General features: G+C 39.5%; 1 protein-coding gene across 2 annotated transcripts in view; it reads left to right on the top strand.

The window, feature by feature from the left end:
- Nucleotides 1-22460, top strand: part of KLF12 (Kruppel like factor 12) — a 1947649-nt gene that overhangs the window by 151710 nt on the left and 1773479 nt on the right. The window contains exon 1 of one of the 2 annotated variants that reach the window (XM_044085625.1): nt 10909-11083. The exons of the other annotated variant lie outside the window; for it this stretch is intronic. The gene's annotated coding sequence lies outside the window, so the exon portion shown is untranslated. Of the gene's footprint in view, nt 1-10908; nt 11084-22460 lie in introns of those variants that run through there. 2 annotated transcript variants of the gene reach the window in all.

The raw sequence follows: 22460 nt of genomic DNA, 5'->3' as shown, positions 1-22460 counted from the left end.
AAACATAAACATTCCTTATTATCAAAGTTGTAACTGGTAAAATGCACTGAAAATGTGTCTTATGAAAATAAAATGGTGTAGGCAAGAGGGAATATGTTTAGAACAGGCACAATGGGAGAAAACATGGTGGGTACTTCCTTGAGAAGGCAGGGAAAGTATTATGAACAATAACTATGACTTTTATTTACATGGCATATCAATCCTACTAAGCAATGGTGAATGTGTAAGAAAGGGGATAGTCATAACTGGAGACGTGGGCAAGCTGCAGCAGAAATTGTTTTGCAGCTTTTCAAAGATAAAGTGCATCTGGTATTTTATTACAAGGAAGGTAGAGTAGAGGCGAGGGATTAGCTCCCATTGGAGGTGGGAGTTCTGGAGCCTGGATATTGCCTACAAAGGTGACTGGGGGGGGGGGGCTGTCAAAATTATGGAAGTTCTATGGACCCTGGCCAGTGTGGGTGGCAAATTTGTTATGTGCTAAACATTAGAAATGAGTAGGAAGTATTCTCAGTCATGAGACAGCGTCAGCATTCAGGCAAAACTTAAATAATAGTGCCTACTTGTTTAAACACTTGAGTCCAATATACAGGCTTCCACAGTATTTGACATGTATGCTGGGTTCTGCTGAAAGCAGCAATGTGGACGTAATTTAGAAGTCTTTTAAGTATTCTTTATCATCCAACTAAATTTTAAAATTTCTATAAGAAATGGGGTAATCATGATGTATATAGTTATGTCTTAACTGGCTACTGTTAAATTCTGGGAAAAATGTTTTAAAACATGTTTTTTTTTCTGTAAATGTTCAAAAATCAAATCAAGTTGAATTGAAAATAAAAATGGATTGAATATAATTAAATAACTTTTTCAATGAATTCTGATTAAACACCTCTTATATATTCTGTATATACACCTCTTGTATATCCTGTGTATCTATGGTTCCCCTTTATAATCTCGAAATACTGAAATCTCATATTTCAGTATCTCGAGACCATAAAGGTGAATTTTTAAAATAGCGAAAATGCATAATTGCGAATTTAAATATCACGAATTTGCAGTTATGGCTTTATGCTACGTTACGTGCGGTGTTTTGTGTGGATGGTGTCCGGTGTAGTGTGTGAATATAGGTGTGATTTAAGGTAAGCAAGTGTTTTGTAAGGGTTTTGGGTGGGAGTTTGGATGTATGTGAGTGTGTTTGTAAGTTGTACGCGTGGGTTAGGGTAGTCAGGTGAAAGTATGAGTATGTAAGTGTTGGATGTGTTTTGTGTGTGTGTGTGTGTGTGTGTGTGTGTGTGTGTGTGTGTGTGTGTGTGTGTGTGTGTGTGTGTGTGCGCACGAGGAACTGTAGAATGTCTGGGTGTGAGTTTGCTATCTTTTTCTGTTTGTGCTATCTCAGAGTTAGTATATATAATAGGGGGGTGTGGGAGGGGTGCAGTTGGGGTTGCCCCCCCTGCTTGTATGTAGTTTAGGTGTGCTGATCTGTGTTACTGTGTTTGTGTATATTTTGTTGTTTGATTTGCTGTAGTGTGGGTAGGATGTTGTATGTGTTGTGTGGCATATGGTGTGTTAATGTTCGATTTTGTGTTTCACGGTTTTGGGGTTTCGGGAGTTTGAGCGTTTGCCTTTATGGTTTTGAGATACTGAAATTCGAGCTTTCAGGATTTTGCGATTATACAGGGGAACTATATATAATATATATATATATATATATATGTGTGTGTGTGTGTGTGTGTGTGCGCATGTATGTATGTATGTATATATATATATATATATATATATATATATATATATATATAGATAGATAGATAGATATATAGATATAGATATATATATATGGATTTGTATCACTTCACCTAAAGACCATTTCACTGAAACCCATTTCAGTGAGACCAAATCACTTAAAGTTCATTTCACCTAAAACTCATTTCACTGAGAAGTAGTACTCTAAGGCAAGTCAAAGGTATATGTCCTTTTCCTGACTGTAGTGCAATCTTGGTGTAAGTATATATAGTTGGGGGGTGTGGGGGACACAGCCCCCCACATTGGGGGGTATGGGGGAGTGAAACCTCCCACTTAATTTGGTTTTATGTTGTCTGGTTTTGTTTTACATTATTTGGTAAAAACCAACTAGGTGGGGGGCTACGCCACCCATACCACCTCCTAACTATATATACTAACACCAGGATCACACTACAGTGGGAAAAAGGACATATACCTTTGACTTGCCTTAGAGTAATACTTGTCACTGAAATGAGTTTTAGGTGAAATGAACTTCAGGTGATTTGGTCTCAGTGAAATGTTCTTTAGGTGAAGTGATACGAATCCAAATATATATATATTTATATATATATATATATATATATATATATATATATATATATATATATAAAATGTGTGTGTGTAACTTTTCCCACCTTTAACATGACCTATAACCTGTACAATTCAGTTGAAAATCAAACAAATCTGTTAGAGGAAATCGTATAAAAAATAAAAGTACAATAAGCTGGTTGCATAAGTGTGCACACCCTTAAACTAATACTTTGTTGAAGTACCTTTTGATTTAATTACAGCATTCAGTCTTCTTGGGTACACTTCTGCCATCAATTAGAGACTTTGATTAACCCTAAATAAAGTTGAGCTGTCCTAGTAGGATTTTCCTGACATTTATTCAGTTGCCTGCTACAGCAAAAGGCATGGTTCACAGGAAGCTTACAAAGCATCAAAGGGATCTCATTTTTGAAAGGTATCAGTAAGGAGAAGGGAATAAAAAAATGAACACAGCATTAGATATACCATGGAACACAGCGAGGACAGTCATCAAAAAGTGGAGAAAATATGGGACAACACTGACGTTGCAAAGAACTAGACGTCCCTCCAAAAGTGATGAAAAGATGAGCAGAAAACTGGTCAGGGAGGCTTACAAGAGACTTACAGCAACACTGAAGGAGCTGCAGGAATTTCTGGCAAGTACTGGTTGTGTACTACATGTGACAACAATCTCCTGTATTCTCCATATGTCTGGGCTTTGGGGTAGGGTTGCAAGATGGACGCCTTTTCTTATGCAGAAAAACATCCAGGCCTGGCTAAAATTTGCAGACCAATACATCAAGTCTCCCAAAAGCATGTGGGAAAATATGTTATGGTATGATGAGGCCAAGGTTGAACTTTTGGTCCACAATTCCAAAAGGTACATTTGACGCAAAAACAACACTTTGCATCACCAAAAGAACACCATCCCCATGGTGAAGCATGGTGGTGGCCGTATCATGCTTTGGGGTTGCTTTTCTTCAGCTGGAACTGGGGCTTTAGTCAAGGTGGAGGAAATTATGAACTGTTCCAATTACCAGTCACTTTTGGCCCGAAACTTTGAGGTTTCTGCCAAAAAGATGAAGCTGAAGAGGAATTTCACCTTTTAGCATGACAATGACCCCAAGCATACATCCAAATCAACAAAAGAATGGCTTCACCAGAAGAAAATTAAACTTTTGGAATGGCCCAGCCAGAGCCCAAACCTAAATCCAGTAGAAAATATGTGCGGTGACTTGAAGAGGGCTGTGCCTAAGAGATGTGCTTGCAATCTGACAGATTTGGAGCATTTTGCAAGGAAGAGTGGGCAAATATTGTCAAGTCAAGATGTGCCATGCTGATAGATTCCTACCCAAGAAGACTGAATTCTGTAATTAAATCAAAAGATGTGTCAACAAAGTATTAGTTTAAGGGTGTGCACACATGCAACCAGCTTATTGTATGTTTTTTATTTTTTATATTTTTTCCCCTAGCAGATTTGTTTGTTTTTCAATTGAATTGTACAGGGTATAGGTCTCATTTAAGGTGGGAAATGTTTTGAAATGATTTATTGTGGTCTCATTTTTTTTTATATCACAAAAACTTGGCATTTTAACAGGGGTGTGTAAACCTTTTATATCCGCTGTATATGCAGAGACTGATGAGCTAGGGGTAGGAAATAGCTGGTTTAGGCAGTGTAATGGTCAAGTGAACAGACAATGAGCAGTTAGTTAATTAGCCATTTGGGTGCAAAGACTACTCCTTTGGGAGGATGTCACAAACACTTTCCAGCACAGAACAGGAAATTAAATGAGTAGTTTAAGTTGTTCTATAGCTCAACCAGAGCAGGATCCAGCTTTAGGCCATCTAGGCAGTTGCCTAGGGCCCACTGGCTGGGAAGGGGCCCTGATGGCTGGGAAGGGGCCTATTGGCCATGGGGCTGCCACTCACAAGTGTTCTTTAAGGGTGTTCTTCATTAAGAGTCCCCTGTGTGTTGGTGCATCTCTGTGTGTATTGATGTACATCCTCTGCATATGTGCGTCATTGCATCGATGCACACACCTGTTGCTTGCTTCTTCCTTTCTGTGTTTCATGGAATTTAAATACAAGGAGATGGTCCTTCTGCTTGCTGCTTCTTTTCTACATACAGAATTTAAGACATTCCTACTGCTGCTTGGACCTGCTTCCATGAAATAAACATGGAAGTAAGGTGTCTGTGTGTGTGTGTGTGCGTGTGTGTGTGTGTGTGTGTGTGTGTGTGTGTGTGTTTGTGTGTGTGTAAAATGTCCTAGTTAGGCATGGCAGGTTAGTTAATGTTCGCAGGCTCAAACCCTGTTCCTTAGTTAAAGGACACAAGAGCCTAGATCCTCTGCACCAACTACCAAGCTAATAACAAGTGTGGATTTCAGTGTATTTTCAAGGAGTTATGAGCTTCAAGGGAAGAGACGTTTACTGCTGTTCATGCTAAGTCTGCTTTCAATGTGCAGCTGTTTTGTTTAGCAAATGGTTGTCACTACTGTGCTATAGAATTTAAAAGCAGTGTAGTAGCACAACATGTAGCATACCGGATTTTGATGCAGAAGGCTGTGTGTTCTACTCCTACACTATGTAGATGGATTGCTGATACTGTGTTGTACTTTGCGAGGGGGGGGGCTGAGTATGTCCTCCTTTGGATGAGATGCCTAGTAAATATGAACCTGTTGTTGATGTCCTTCAAGGATGCATCTGCAGTCCTAACAAATGGGTTGTCCTGTCGTCAGGCAGCCCTTCGGTCGGCCGGATTCCAAAGTCTGGGTCTGGCCTTGGCTGGTGTCGCACTTCACCCGACGTCATCTCTGCTGGTCTTCGGGTATAAAGGCATCAGCCGACGCCATTTTCCTCAGTCTTTCTTGCCGCGTGGCGCCCGAAGCAGAAGCTGTTCGCAAGTGCCGGTCGGTCAGATCCAGAGATTACTACTACCGAATACTACTTCAAAGACTTCTAAAAAGCTAAGTACCCCGTTGGGGACTCTTTCTTGCCTCAGCCGATGTCAGAAAAAGTGAATAACTGTTTAACTTGTGGGAAACAAATACCTCATAAAGATTTCCACTCTTACTGCTTACCTTGTTTAGGCCCAGACCACGACGTAGCAGCCTGTTTAGCCTGTGCTTCTTCCAACCGACGAACGCTTAGGCGTCGGTCGGAGTTTGCTGAACAGTTTTTCGGCTCAGATTTTGTGTACATTATGCCATCGGATCCTCCGACTTCTCAAATTGTTAAGAAATGCAAAGAAAAAGACCGACACTCGCGGTCCGCGGTTTCGGCCGAAACCACGGTTAAGCAAACCGCGAGTGTCTCGGTTTCGGCCGAAACCGAGCAAACGGGTCAATCTTCAGCCGAGTCCATGACTACTACCGAGGCTCCTGCTACCCTAGTTGAATCGGCCTCTGAAGTTTTGCCTATTAATGTGGTTCCTCTAGAATTATCGGACACCATCCCTTTGGATGTCTCTACCCCAGCACATGGTGCTGCTAGGCCTCCTGCAGCCATGTCTATTAAGGCCTTTGCCAGGGCTAAAGCAGCCAAATCTGCTAAATCTGTGCCTGTTAAGCCCCCTCACACAGGCCCAGTTCCAGTTCTCAAATGCTTACTCTGGCAGAGGATCTCATCTCTTTAATAAGGGGATCCCAATCTCACCCAGACAGGGCCTCTCAGCCTCCAGAAAAGAGACCTAGAGCAGAACCCCCTGAGCCAGTGTCCTCAGATGATTCTTCTGATGATTCAGACAATACAGACCATCCAGAGGCTCCTTTTTCTACTTATGAAGATTCCGATGCTGAAGAATCTATTCCTTCTGCCTCTCCACCAGAGGAATTTTCCTTTGGGGAAACCTTACATGCCATGAGAGAGCAATTCCAATGGCAGGGACAAGATTTCTCAGATTCAAGAAAAAGGCTTAGGACCTTTCTACACTTACCGCAACATAGGCCCTTAGCTATACCTCCAGTTCTTCCTGTTGTGGATGATGCATTTAATGATGTTTGCACTGCTCCTGATACTTTACCTCCAGCCCCTGCCAAGCCCGATAGGTTTTACAGGGTACCGGACACTCATCACCACCTATACAAGGCTCCCTTGCAGATCCTGAGACTATCTCCCAGGGGCCTAAGGCAGTAGCTTCGACCTCAGCAAAAACCCTCTCCTTCTGAAAGGGAATCCAGGTCCTTAGAGAGATGGGGTAAAAAAGTTTACACCTCTGCTACTCTCTCAGCTAGAGCCTTGAACTGTCAGTTTCATATGATCCAATACCAAGAGTTTATGCTTGATCAGTTAACTAAGAAACTGTCCTCTGATGATTCCTTAGATAAGAAATATGTTTTAGAAATGGTGAATAACATTCAGCAGGTTAGTAACCATTCTTTAAAATGTGGCTATGATGCACTGGAGGCTTCATTTAGATCAGCCATGACTGGCACAGTTATAAGAAGGCATGCATGGTTGAAAGAACAGGTCTTGCCGGATCATGTTAAAGCAAAGCTATTAGATGCTCCTATGGATAAGGTCAGTCTATTTTGTTCTCCTGCCCAGCAAGTAATGAAGAAAATGGAAGAGAAGGCAAAATCTGTACAAACAGTTAAAGATTTCTTACAGGTTCAGCCCCCAAGGTTTAGCAGGCACTGGCCTTCCAAAAATTGGTCCTTTCCAGACTCCTCTAAATCTCAGAGAGGCAGGAATAGATGTTCCAGAGGCAGAAATCAATCCAGAGGAGGTGCCTACAGAGGACGCCAGTGGCAAGGCAATAACCAATGAGGCACAGACACAACCACTGCCACTGCAACAGGACAATCACAGTGACTTGGCTCTGACACCGCCTACCAGGGAACAAATAGCAGCACCCTTAGGCGGAAAGTTAGCCTTATTTTCAAAAAATTGGCACTATATCACAAGAGACAAGTGGATCTTGCAAACTATAGACCAAGGCTACAGGTTTCATTTCCACACATTACCAGAAAAAAGAGGAATGCCAAACCTACCTCCAAACCAAAAAACAGAAGCTCTAAAACAGATAGCTCAATTAACAAAGATGAGATCTGTGGAAAGGGTACCACCTACAGAACAGGGCAAAGGATTCTACTCCAGACTCTTCCTAGTACCAAGAAAAGAGAAAAGTTGGAGACCTATTCTCGACCTGTCCGCCTTAAACACATTCATCATTGTTCCAAAATTCAAAATGCTGACCCTACAGCAACTTCTTCCCATGCTGGGCAAGGAGTGTTGGCTGGTAACTCTAGATCTCAAGGAGGCATACCTGCACGTCCCCATATGACCAAATTGCAGAAGATACCTCAGATTTCTTGCAGGATCAGAGCATTATCAATTCTCAGCATTGCCCTTTGGCTTATCTACTGCGCCCAGAGTATTCACAAAATGCCTGGCATCAGTAATCGCTCATTGCAGGCTACAGGCAATCCAAATTTATCCATACCTGGACGACTGCCTGATACAAGTGGACAACAAAAGCAAGCTGACAAAAGACTTACAAAGAGTCATTTGCTTACTACAAGCCCTGGGATACACAGTCAATTTAAAAAAGTCAAGACTGATACCATCCCAAACAAGAACATTCTTGGGTGCGGAATTGGACACAGTAAAACAGATGGCATTCCTAACTGCAGAAAAACAAGAACAACTCCCTCTTTACTTCTTGGCATTAACAAAGCAGAACAAACTAACAGCAAGGAAAGTACTGCAGGCCTTGGGCTTCATGGCATCATGCATAATCCTGGTCCCCCATGCCAGACTGCATATGAGAAAGCTACAGTCTTACCTAAAGAATTTATGGTCTCAACACAGGCACAGCTTAGAAACCGAAATACCACTAATCCCATGCCTGAAACAAGAGTTCCTATGGTGGGCTCAAGCATGCCAGTCAAACCCAGGCTTGCCCTTCCACAACTTTCAAGCAAGCCAAACCATCACAACGGATGCCTCAGACCTAGGTTGGGGGGCACACATGCTGGACAAATGCATACAAGGATTATGGACTCCAGACCAGCTGCACCTGCACATAAATCAAAAAGAAATGCTGGCAGTAAAACTAGCAATCCAGAATTTCAGACCATTCCTCAAAGAAGGCCATTTAATGATAAGGACAGACAACACCACAGTCATGTGGTACATCAACAAACAGGGAGGCACTCATTCATACCCCCTATGCAGAATGACTCTGGACCTTTGGAATATGGCTCTGAGCTACAACATCCAGTTACAGGCAATATTTGTACCGGAAAAGAAAACATCCTAGCAGACATGTTAAGCAGAACTACCTCGGATGCTCACGAATGGATGCTACACCCGGACATCTTCAAGGCCATCACAAAGAAATGGGGAATGCCACAAATAGACCTATTCGCATCCCCACTCAATCACCAGCTCAAGAAATTCTGCACAAGGACATACCACCCACTTGCATGGAAGGTGGACTCTCTATCCTTCAGTTGGAAAGGCCTGACAGCATATGCATTTCCACCTCTTCCTTTGATGCACAAGGTGCTACTCAAAATCAAAGAGGAACATCCAAGGATAATTCTGATAGCTCCAAATTGGCCAAGACAACACTGGTATCCATTGCTGAGGAGCATGTCTCGGGGGAGAACGTGGACACTACCCCTGATGCCTTTGATGTTAACTCAGAATGACTACAACATCATGCATCCAAACCTAAAAACTCTGCAACTGACTGCCTGGAACATTACATAACAGCAACTAACCCAGAGTTATCCCAAAGGGTTAAAGACATTATCCTTGAGGCCCGCAGACCTTCAACAAGAAGGAACTATGCAGGGAAATGGAAAAGGTTTGTCATTTGGAGTACGGAAAGAGGGAAAGATGTGTCAAAGATAGATATTGCTAACATCCTGGAGTACTTGGCAGAGCTTCTCCATACAGGCCTGTCCTATTCCTCCATCAAGATGCATGCATCAGCTATTTCTGCAGAATACAACTTCGATCCCCCTGTCTTCTCACATCCTCTACTCAGGCAGTTCCTCAGAGGAATCAAGAATGTAAAACCTCCTAGGAAACCACCATTACCAGCATGGGACTTGAACTTTGTGCTAGAAAAATTGACACTCCCTCCATTTGAACCAGCAGCAACAGCAGATCTTCAGCACTTATCCTGGAAAACTGCTTTCCTACTGGCAATTACTTCAGCAAGAAGGGTTTCGGAACTACAGGCCTTAATGGCAGTACAACCCTTCCTAATCTTCCATCAAGATAGAGTGTCCGTGAGAACTAATCCTACATTTATGCCCAAGGTGGTATCCAGAGTGTCTCTAAACCAGGCAATCCACCTACCTACCTTCTTTCCCAATCCACAGAACAGGGGGGAAAGACTGCTGCATACCTTGGATGTACATAGACAGTTGCGCTACTACCTGGACAGAACCAAGGGCAATAGAAAAACTGACCAGCTTTTAGTAGCTTATGCAACAGGAAGGGAAGGAAAAGCAATTTCCAAACAGACAATCTCCAAGTGGATAGGAAATTGCATAAGATTCTGTTACTCCTACCATGGAAAGCAAATTCCACAGAACATAAGACCTCACTCTACAAGGGCTACAGCCACTACCACAGCTTTCTTACGAGGAGTGGCTACCAAGGACATTATTGAGGCGGCTACTTGGACCTCCGTGCATACATTTGCCAAGCATTACAACTTACCTCTATACTCTAGATCCCGAGCAGGGTTTGCCACTGCTGTATTGCAAGGGATCCTAACTACACCATAATTCTTCTTCCTCCTCCCCTAGTTTGGCTATGGTATTCTACCCATTTGTTATGACTGCAGATGCATCCATGAAGGACATAGTACAGTTTTGTACCTACCATAAATGTAGATGTCCGAACAGGATAGCATCTGCAGTCAGGATTACCCACCCTCCTTCCCCTCTGTGGTACTCCATGGTATTTACCCTCCTAATAGCTAGCTAGGGGGGGATCTCTTATGGTGTATTTGTTTGTATATATGTACATACATGCTTATTTTTTGTGTTTGCCTACTATTTTTTTTTGGAAACATTGGCATTTACCCAAAATTTAGTTTTCCAAGAGGGCAACTGGCATCTGGGGCAAGAAACACTGAGGAAAATGGTGTCGGCTGATGCCTTTATACCCGAAGACCAGCAGAGATGACGTTGGGTGAAGTGCGACACCAGCCGAGGTCAGACCCAGACTTTGGAATCCGGCCGACCGAAGGGCTGCCTGACGACAGGACAACCCATTTGTTAGGACTGCAGATGCTATCCTGTTCGGACATCTACATTTATGGTAGGTACAAAACTGTACTTTTTGCCATCCATTCCCTATTGCAATATCACAACCTTACCATTTTTATTGTAATGTTGACAATTTATTCTTAAAGGAGAAAGGCACAGAATTTGTAGATGAAATATAAAGGTTTTTGCTAGCAGCAACATCCTCATTAGTTACAGATCTCTTTAATGTAGAATTATTAAGACAACTTTTGCTTCTGCAGATGTTATGCATAATTGTAATGACAGAAGTTTGAATGACCTTTTATGGTTGAAATGTTCTGAAATGGGTAGTTTTGTCATTATTGGTGTTTTATTTCATTGCTTACAGGAAAAATGTTCAAACCTACAAATGTAAAGCACACGCTAACAAGTGGTGCTATATTACACAAGGAATCTAATTTAATATGATCAAGAAGGAGAATCACAGAACAAATAAATGCATGTGTGCATGGTCCTAAAAAATATGTGCAAGGGGGCGAGGCCCATGGTTTGAAAACTGCCCAAAGGTAAACTTTATCCGCCACTGGCAAGATGCTTTTTCTTTGACTGTGGATTTCAATGCTCTTTCAATAAATGTGATTTTCAATGTCAGAGAAGTTTACTGTTAATGCTAAATCTGTTTTCATTATGCAACTGTATTGTTTTGTTTATCAAACGTTTTTGTGCTATAAAATTTGAAATAAAAGTTTTAAATTACATCCAAATATCTGTAATCATTGTACAAGTAAAGCAGAAAACAGTATGCATACTGAAAGGTTTGAACAGTGTTTATTGTAACTGGGGAGAAATAACCAAGTAACAGGACATTGGAATAGCTGTGGGGGTGGGGTGTAGAAGGATGCTGTGGGGGGGGGGTCTTGATCCATTACCCAGCCCACAGCCCAAATTGAACATTATCCAGCTCTGAGCTCAACTCTTCACATTTGATTTGTTTACATTGCACTATAGCAATTATAACAGTAGGCTACTGCTGTCAGGTGCAGCTTTTACAGGGGGCCTGTTCTCGGTGATCTGACTTGTAGCATAGCACCTGCTATTTAAGTGATGGGGGAAACAATATGATGTCCACAGATTCTAAAAGGTTTGGATTAGACCCTTTCAGTTTCAAATTTATCTTCATAGTTTGAGTTCCTTCTTGTAAACATGTGATGATAACTTGATAAGCCCCAGTAGTTCCAACATTTATCTCTGGCTTGAAGGAGATTTTTTTTCCTAGATCAGTGGTAATTTGCTTTCTACTTTTTCATTGCATGTTTTTGGTTGAGTTGTATTCAAGACTGGAAGTAGGATGTTGGAGAATTTAGGATATCTTCAACATTAGCAAAATTATAAAGTGGACGTCAGTTTATAATGATTTCTGTTTGTAAGATCTGATTAAAATGAGTGCCCTTTGCTTACCACTGTTTGGAATCTTTTATCCTGTAAACAGCCAATAGTTAGATAGTAGACTGTGCTAATTAGCCCAGTTTGCTTAAATGGAGACAACTCTCTCCATATATATATATACATACATATATAGATATATAGATATATAATGTGTGTGTGTATATATATATATATATATATATATATATATATATATATATACATATATATATATACATATATATATATATATATACATATATATATATATATATATATATATATATACATATATAAATACATACATATAAAGTGAGAGGAGAAGATTTCTAACATTTGTAACAGAAGGGGCAATGTTGTACAAGATATAAAAGTTACTGTACATACATATACATGTTTGTTTGTGCCGCATACCACTGTAAAAACATGTCTCTTGTAATTTGTGTGTATACTGATTATGTCTAAATAACTAAATGTGTCTGTAATTTTTCTTTGTGGAGCTTTTCTCCCCGGGCCTCTGCTGAAAAAGGGCCTTTTCGGCTCAGTCAGACACCCCCGGTTAACAAATGTAAAATAAAAATAAATAAATAAAATGTAGTGTGTGTGTGTGTGTGTGTGTAAATATGTACACATAAATAATGCATCTGTGTGAGGAAGACATAAAGTGAGTTATCATCATTATGCAGGATGATTGCAGTTGGGGAGAAGACTAATTAAGTAAGACTGTGTGGAGGGTGCTTTGAGTTAGCCAGTTAATCCCATTAATGTTAATGTCATTAGCAGGATGGAATTATTTTTGTAAATAGCAATGTCAACAGTCTCAGTAGCTCAGAAGATAGTTCACTCAGTTTTGTCCTGCAAAGATCAAGAGGGCTCTGGATTCTGTCCTTCCTCTGGTTGTCTTGGATTCATGCTCTAATACTAATAGAATAGTGTAGTGTTGTGAGGCACTCCAGACATTCCAGTCTTTGGATAACATGCTAAACTAAGATCCCATGTGTTTGAGTTTGTGGTAGCTCAGTAGGATGTTAAAGATCACATTGCGTTTATAAAAAAAAAAAGAATTGGGGCATTACACTGCAAGGTGTCTCTATATAAAAATGATTCTGACTCGCCTGCTATTTTACAGTTCATATTTCTTACCTACAATATGCAAATGTCATTTTTTATTATAGCAGTACAGCCTAAGCATAAATGAAACTCTTACCAATCCTTGAAGGGTCTGTATTATATAAGCGAATGCTCAGCATTGCAAATGGTATATAATTGACCCAAATTCCACGAAAAGACAAATTGCCAAACAAAAATCGCTGATCAATTAAAAAAAAACAAAAATAAAAAAAAAAAACAAAATAAAGTGGGGGGCTTTGCTCCCCCCTCACTTAAATATACCAAGTCGCACCACTGTGGAGAAAATGACAAAGTCCCGAAAATGGCCCAGTGATTATTTTCCCAAAGAAAAAAATCAGTGTTCCATGCTTTCGGAATTTTGCCATTTCGCTGAAACAAGTTTTATTAAGTAGTATTCGCAATTTCAAGCGTTCGCTGACTTAATAGGAACCCTCCTTGAACAGTCAAAATATATGCTAGATATTGTCCTGCATCAACCTGCACAATTCTTTTACTCACAACATTATGAACCTGCCAGCAAAGCAATACAGCTTTACCTACAAAAGCTACACTGCCATTTTGGTGCAAACCAACAGTAGGCAATATCAAATGCTTTTTAGTAGTCTCCTCTGCCAAATACCACATCAACCAAATTTACAGGCTCACAGTATATATTTTCTCTTGATTCTTCACAGAAAGCTATTTTATTTATTTATTTATTACATTTGTTTCTTGGGATGTTCAGGCGGGGCAGAAAAGAATCCCTTGTAGCTGAAGCCCAGTGAGAAATTCTCCACAGAAGAAAAATTACAAATAATTTGCAGAAATACAATTGTTTTAAATGTGATTAAAAACAAAATACAAGTTGTCTTTCAGTTCTTAATTTGAATCTAAAGGGGAAGAGCAAAGGGGTGCCAGCCCCCCTTGCAAACATAATGAGTTGATATAACATAAAGGATATGCTTCCAAAAGCCAAAATGCTTATTCTAAAAGTAATCAACTGATGGGCAGTCCTTTTGTCAAAACATTTTGGGTGGGGGATGGTAGGCATAGTAAAATTATGAGAAAACCTGTACTAATAAATTGGGTAATTGGACAAAATATGGTTTATAGTCAACAGCACAGTAGCATCATACAGCCACTGGGTCATTTACTTGCATCTTCGCTGCTACAAAACAATGACCTTGTTGAGGGTGAAAACAGGTCTCATTACACCCTCTCAGCTACGTTCTTCCTGTGCATTCTTCTAATCCTTTACTAAGCAGCCACTGTTCGCTTTTGTGATATCTCTATAAGAATAGTGAAAGAACAGCTAAGCAGAGTATAACCTAAATGTGGCAATGTTTTAACTGTGTTTTCCCTTTTGTTCTTTAAAATGGCCTCAAGAGCCTCTCAATTGTACAGATTTTCGCCTCATATTTTTGGTCTACTTTTCATAAAATTGTAGTCTTTTGGCAAATTAGTGCCAAATCATTAAATATTGAAATTAGTTAATAATGACAGACATTTCAGTTTCAGACTTCATAACCTTCATAAAATTCATGCTAAAGCAAAACCTGTTATTCCATCAGCTTTATAAGTTTGTAAGAGCAATATTTAAAAATTGTCCCTATTTTGGGGACTTTGTCCCACTTTTATATATGGCTTTGTCCAGATTTCTTGCTGTAAGAGGTTGAGAGGTATGGCTTGTAGCAAAACCGCTAAATCACATCTTCAGTCTTGCCTCCATGTTAGGAATAGTAAGACACTTCTTTAAAGATCCACTTTTACTATCATTTTCTGAAGTTGCAAATCCAGAATTACTGCAAGGTTTTTGCCCAATAGCATACATGTTGTGACTGATAAAACAACTTGAAAAAGCATGTAGCCTTTTGTTATTGCCAGCATAGTTTTAGAAATTAGTACAATACCCAAAAACTGCTATCATTTGTGTTATGGATGCCATATACTTGAGTACAGGGACAGGCTTAGTAAAAGTAAGCTATGTGCATCTGAGCTGATCAATCATTCTAGACAGCTAACTGCACTGTAAGGCCAGGCTTTCAAAAATGGACATCTCCCGTAATTTAGTAACTACCTGACGATTAACATCTTCAGGGTAACTTCTGTGATGGTCAGTTCAGACATATTTACCATTATGACAGGTGTTATCAAGGCTCAGTATTAGGATCCATTTTAATTTCACTTGAGTGGCTCTCAGTCTCCTAAACTTGAAAATCATCTCCGTGTTTGTACATGTGTGTGTGTGTGTGTGTGTGTGTGTGTGTGTGTGTGTGTGTGTGTGTGTGTGTGCGTGCGCGTGCATGTGTGTGTATGTGAGTGTATGTGTGCATGCGTCTATGTGAGTGTATGTGTGCATGCGTGCGTGCGTGCATGGATGTCTGCTTGCATGTGTGTGTGTGTGCATGTTTCTGCACATTTGTGTGTAGATATGTGAATGTATCAGTAGACATTTTTTGGTCCAAAGTACCAGAAGCACCATTTGAGGTATTGCCTGGAGGACCAGTTGACCTATCTAGAACTTTGGTCGAGACATCCATGGGTAATGTGCCGATGGAACATCAAACAACCTAATGGGTTTCTATTTTTTTTTTTTATTTAGAAGCCAGATAAAACATTGGTATAAACATTTCAGTGCCCAAGAATGAAGATATTGTCTTAGTTGCTGCTTGGATTCAGCACACAACATGTTTCTTCCAGGCTGCAGTCAGCACAGTCTGTAGAATTGCTGCCCCATTTGACTGAAGCAAGCTAGAACCTTGTCTTACCTTACTATCAGTGAAGAAACAGCCATCATTACCTACTGAGAACCCAAAAACAAGAAGGTAAACCACAGAATTACCTTTATTAGTAAAACTGGCCTTGCCACTTAGCAAAAAAAAAAAAACTGTTACAAGTAATAAGAAATGAATAAAACTTCCTAAACATCTCCTTTTAGATTATAAATGTCAGTGCTTCAGTAAAACTGGTTGAATACGTGGCTTCATCTTAAGAAAAACTAGTATAATAGCTAGCTAGATTCAGTTCTGAAAAAAATGGATGAATACATAGCTTCAGTATCTGTAAGAGCCTCTGTGGTTGTGTGACTATTTACTTGTCTCTTACCTCAGTGTCAGTCCTCATTTCCTGTTAGGAAGGCCTATATGACATGTACTGGTGTTAGTTATCTGTTTAGACAATGTTTTCTTTATTAGGTAGTTTTGACTGTTCTGATTGAGTCTATGTCTTCATTTATATTTATAGTACATCTTGTATCAGTCTAAGAAGTGCCTGAACTGCTATCTCGCGTATAATGTGGCTACAAACTGTAAACCCCAGGCTTGTTGTAAAGTTGTCACATGTTGACATTGCGCACACACACACACACACATATGTATATATATATATATATATATATATATATGTGTGTGTGTGTGTGTGTGTGTGGTTTCACCTTTTATTTTGTGTTATATCCACTTGTCTTTGGCCTGCAGCAGGACTAAGTGTCTGCACCTCCCTAGTAATCAATTGCTTTAATACCTGTCATTTTACTAATTAAAGTGCCAGAACTTAATTTGTGTTCTGTTTGTTTTTGTGAATCTTTCCTATTCTGGCATTGTAACTACAGGTGACATATTGTGCTATTTGGTTTTGTGAATCTATCCTATTCTGGCATTGTAACTACAGGTGACATATTGTGCTATTTGTTTTTGTGAATCTGTCCTATTCTGGCATTGTAACTACAGGTGACATATTGTGCTATTTGTTTTTGTGAATGTATCCTATTCTGGCATTGTAACTACAGATGACATATTGTGCTATTTGTTTTTGTGAATGTGTCATATTCTGGCATTGTAACTACAGGTGACATATTGTGCTATTTGTTTTTGTAAATGTGTCCTGTTCTGTCATTGTAACTAAAGGTGACATATTGTGCTATTTGTTTTTGTGAATGTGTCCTATTCTGGCATTGTAACTACAGGTGACATATTGTGCTATTTGTTTTTGTGAATGTGTCCTATTCTGGCATTGTAACTACAGGTGACATATTGTGCTATTTGTTTTTGTGAATGTGTCCTATTCTGGCATTGTAACTACAGGTGACATATTGTGCTATTTGTTTTTGTGAATGTATCCTATTCTGGCATTGTAACTACAGATGACATATTGTGCTATTTGTTTTTGTGAATGTGTCATATTCTGGCATTGTAACTACAGGTGACATATTGTGCTATTTGTTTTTGTGAATGTGTCCTATTCTGGCATTGTAACTACAGGTGACATATTGTGCTATTTGTTTTTGTGAATCTATCCTATTCTGGCATTGTAACTACAGGTGACATATTGTGCTATTTGTTTTTGTGAATGTGTCCTATTCTGGCATTGTAACTACAGGTGACATATTGTGCTATTTGTTTTTGTGAATGTGTCCTGTCCTGGCATTGTAACTAGAGGGGACATATTGTGCTATTTGTTTTTGTGAATGTGTCCTATTCTGGCATGGTAACTACAGGTGACATATTGTGCTATTTGTTTTTGTGAATGTGTCCTATTCTGGCATTGTAACTACAGTTGACATATTGTGCTATTTGTTTTTGTGAATCTGTCCTATTCTGGCATTGTAACTACAAGTGACATATTGTGCTATTTGTTTTTGTGAATCTGTCATATTCTGGCATTGTAACTACAAGTGACATATTGTGCTATTTGTTTTTGTGAATCTGTCCTATTCTGGCATTGTAACTACAGGTGACATATTGTGCTATTTGTTTTTTTGAATCTGTCCTATTCTGGCATTGTAACTACAGGTGACATATTGTGCTATTTGTTTTTGTGAATCTGTCCTGCTCTGGCATTGTAACTACATGTGACATATATACTTGTATTTCAGTTGTAACTATAGCTCATCATCATCATCGACCCCATGTTTATAGAGGTTCAGAAAGTAAACTTGACTGTGGATCCTTACCTTTATTCAGGACCACTCTGCTACCTTCAAGAGTCATGCCTGCATGTTTCAGGTCTTCCCTTATAAACTCCATTCATCCCTTGAATGGATGAATTTTGCTCCTCTTGCTTTCTTTCTGGCTTTCCCAAATTGACTTTGTCATACTGTCATCTGCTAATCTGAACAGAACCGCCATAATCTGTTCACCTTGACCTCTCTGTAACTAGAGCTACTTTGGCTTCTGCTTTGTTGTCCTCGTGTCTTTACCCTGACCCACCTTGTGCATCCTAACTATACACATATACATATATAAAAAATGTGTATACATTTTATGAATGTATGTGTCTTTCTCCCAGTTGTGGCTGAAAATATCTTAGAGTGAGACTACTTATACGGTTAACAAATAAGTAAGATAAACTAATTATGGCATTTCTATCCTAGCCATGAACTGACTGCAAAACATTGACAAATAAATTTCAGAGGAACAGAAAAAAAATGCACTGAATTTAAGTCGTCAACTTGAGTTTTCCTACTAAGATTTTGCTTACCAACAGCTACTGACTTGGAAACAAATTCCCTCGCATGACTACAGATGCATGATATTCAGCCAGCCTCTATCTGAATACTGCAGTCTGACAGTTTATGGGATGGGTGGTTGTGTTATAAGAAAAAAAAAAAAACATTTGAGACACATGCTACATTTTGAGGATGTAGGAAGAAAAGGGGGCCTTTGCCTTCCTTGTTTTGAATTAAATCCAGGACTGCTAAAAGAAAACATAAAAGCAGAGAGATAAATGACTGGCCGTTTAATGTCTTTATCTTCCTGGATGCATGAACTTCCCATGTGTAATGATAATTCTGGTCATGATGCCAAGATGAAATATACTATCTTTTTAGTGATTAAAAATGGCAGAATATCTGCTGTCTGAAGAATTTCCTAGCTAGTTAAGTAATCAGAGGGAGAAATGGTGTGCCTTGTGTTCTGTTGGCTGCTACTTCTCTGTTTCTTCTGATTATCAACATAATGCGGTAGCCAGTAGCACAGTGGCACAGTGGATAGCAGTCTCACCTGATAGGAATTGGTTCTCCGGTTTGATTCTAGGACTAGGAGGATAGACCGGGAGATTGACGAGAAGAGAATGGGGAAACAAAGACTTAAATCATGCAAATTACATCATAGCTGACAGACTCCCTTCTCTGCCTGTAACGACCTTATTTGCCAGTGAACCAGAAAAGAGAGAACAGTAGGACATTTCTAGTGAAACTTTGCTAAGGAATAAAAAAGGCATTTGTAACAGGACTGATGGAATGCTAAATAAAACGGCCCAGTACTAAGAAATCAACTTCCACAAAAAGCTCATATAAGGGGGGAGGGGTGTCATCTCATGCACTCCTTCTAAACAATTATACGTAAAATAAATGGTATTCTATTATCAATGCTCTCTTCATTCACTATAGGTTTAGAGGGGAATAAAAAAAAAAAAAAAACAGCTGCCTTGGCTAAGCCTTCATTGACACGGTCTTAAAAATCAAGCCTGCACTAGACCAAGGAAGTAAATATGGCATTTGATCTGTAACCCAAGAAGTTTATATTAAATTGACATCATGTTTGGATTATTGCAAAACCTCCTCATTCATTACCCTACAAGAAGTAGCTGGATCGGAGAGAACAGAAGCTGAAACTCAATAGGTATGTGCACAAAATCCCTCAACACTAAGCAATGCTCATATTGTGAAGGACTATTGGCATGCAGTACTGTCAGATGTGTGAGTCACAGTATCATGAAACTGTTGCTGTGTACTCTGATAGCAGATCCACAGTCATTTCGTTTCAGAGGTACATTGAGTGCAATACTAGGAGAATGGGGTGCAGGATGGTGGGGTACAACAGCAAGGCTGGGTGCACAGCATACATACTTCTCAGCCTGGAATCATCAAAAGTCTGGACAAAGGCCCATGAAAAGTAGGTAGAACTGGCCAAAAATCTGGACAGTGATTAACATAAAAGTTGCATATGTGGTTATGTAACCCCTACCCCCTCCAGTGGAATTGTGAGACACCAACATTCAAAACACATGTTGAAGAACAGACAAAATAGTAAACAACACAAAATATAACCAGAATAATAGTGTTTTTATATTAACATTTGAACTTGTATCAAACTTTGAACTTATATAAAACTGAAATCCAATTTTCTTTTATAAAAATAAAATTAACTGCTACACTAATGTTAAATAACACTGCTAAATGTAACAAAATTACAAAATATTAACTTTTATCCAGCATCCTTCTGCCTGACCAGCACTAAAAAGCATTTTACAAAATTATGTTCTCATTTGATCAGTGCAATCCAGTGACCAAAAATTCCTGTCTTTCTACAAACCTAGCAAATCTGCTGGACATTGTCTGTACTCATACAAGGTTACTAAGGCCTGAAACCCCTTACCTGTATCCATCAGATGTATACCCTCTCTCCCTTCTTTCAAAACCATTCTGCATCACCTCCTAGCTAAAATCTGGCTCTGTTCTTGCTCAAAACCAGGATAAAGTATTTCCCTAAATGTGAACAAGTAACTTTTCATTCCTTATACCTCCCTACTCTTCCTTCTTCTCTTACTTTCTCACTGCTATGCTCTGAAATGCAGTCCCCATCCGCAATCTGGACCACTGAATGGGAAATTAGAAATTCATCCCAGCCCAACACTCATGGCTCTGATGGACAGAGGCAGACATTATCATACCCTAAATATGCACCTTTTAAAATAACCTCGAAGGCAAAATAATTTGTGAGATATATTTAGGTTGCATGGCTAAGCTTACAAAGGCCCCAGTAATTGTCATCCTAACGTGCACCTAAGATATGACACATATGCATGAAGACTGTATACTGGGTTTCCCAATAATTCTCTTGGCAAAGGGTGGTGGTGCCCCCTTAACCCTACTTTGCCTTCTAAAACTAGCCAAGAATTGTTAGGGTATCCCACCCTTACAAAGGGAATTAACAGACAATACAGTTTACTGAAATGAATGATTGATGCTATAAGCACACTATACAAAACAATGCATTGAGCACACACTCAGTATTCTCAAAAACAGCCTGGGTGAGAGCAGGTGGTATAGGTGAGAGGAGGTAGCGTAGGCAGTCTCTGATTCTAGTACACATATCTCTCAACTGTCCCTAATTCCCTCTTAATCCCTCCTAAAACTGTTGACCTTTGCAGAAAAGGTGATAACGTACACTTAATGAACAATGACAGTAATTATACTACAGACTTGCAGTTCCACAATAACTACATCAGATGGTGGAAGTCCATTGATATTGAGCTACTAGCATGAACACGCTACCCCATGAGACTTAAAACATTATAAAATGGGCCACATCACTCTGTGGGGTAGATAAATCCAACAAATAAAACAGGAAGCTAGTTACTGCAATGTTATTCCCATCATGCATACATACATGTTTAAAAAGGCATTTGTCATCTGGTAAATTGCAAATGAAAAATTAAATATACTGGCATGGTTTTCTACTATTAAAAAAGGCCTAGAAGCACATGAAACATGCCTAACACACAAATCATCTCACTTTGCCATCACGCTTTCTCCGAACCCTTTGACACCAACCATTTGAGCCAGACCCAATGGTAGACAATACTTCATAATCTTCTAGACAGGGAAACATTTCACCCCACTTTATGACAGATGCCTCTAAATTATCAAGTCCTCTGTTGAAGACAATTAAATGCAAGAACCCCAAAGATGCCTCCTTACTCTACGTCGCTAGAGGTCTATAAAAGTTCACTTTCTAATACATATAAACAAACAAACCAGCTAAACAAATAAAACAATACTTCAAATATTGGTATGTATTGAGGTAGTCCTGGATTGGCTGTTATTGGCTGTGCTGATTGGTCAGGCTCTCATAACAAATAAATGTATCTGCTTGCTCAGAAACAGAAGCATGGGACGTGGCACAATTTTAAAGACATACGACTCTTAACACACACAGTCCGGTTTTGAGTCAGAGAGCCCAGAGCATCTTAGAATCGTTACCCAAATTATCTTCAATGCAGGTATGTACACAACACGGTTAGAATAAGGAGTACAAAACAACTATTTTATGATTTAAGGAAGGAACAGCTGGAGATGAATTGTACATTTTAACTGTACAGTGCAATATTTAGGAAAATGCATGCATTTTAACTAAGTAGGGGTGTAAGACTAAGCAACAGTTTTTAACTTTGCCTGAACAAGAATTTCTGGCTGAATGCCTGCAACTCCTGTTGAGAGTTGTTTTAGAAATTCTTCCTGCAAGGAGTGCAAGTGCTACCCCCCCAGCGTGCTACACACTCATGTATGATACGCGAAGGGGAAACTATAGAACACAGACCCATATACCATGACAAACAACAAAGTACTGGGGTTGGAACTCTTTTTCAGGGATACAGTTAACCAAAGTATTAATACGAAAACATTATGTT

Source organism: Protopterus annectens, chromosome 10.part0, assembly GCF_019279795.1.
Source record: "Protopterus annectens isolate FY-2018-M chromosome 10.part0, PAN1.0, whole genome shotgun sequence".
In the NCBI taxonomy this organism is placed as follows: Eukaryota; Metazoa; Chordata; order Ceratodontiformes; family Protopteridae; genus Protopterus; species Protopterus annectens.
The sequence above is the reverse complement of the archived record's forward strand: the minus strand, read 5'-3'. Positions and strand labels throughout refer to the sequence as shown.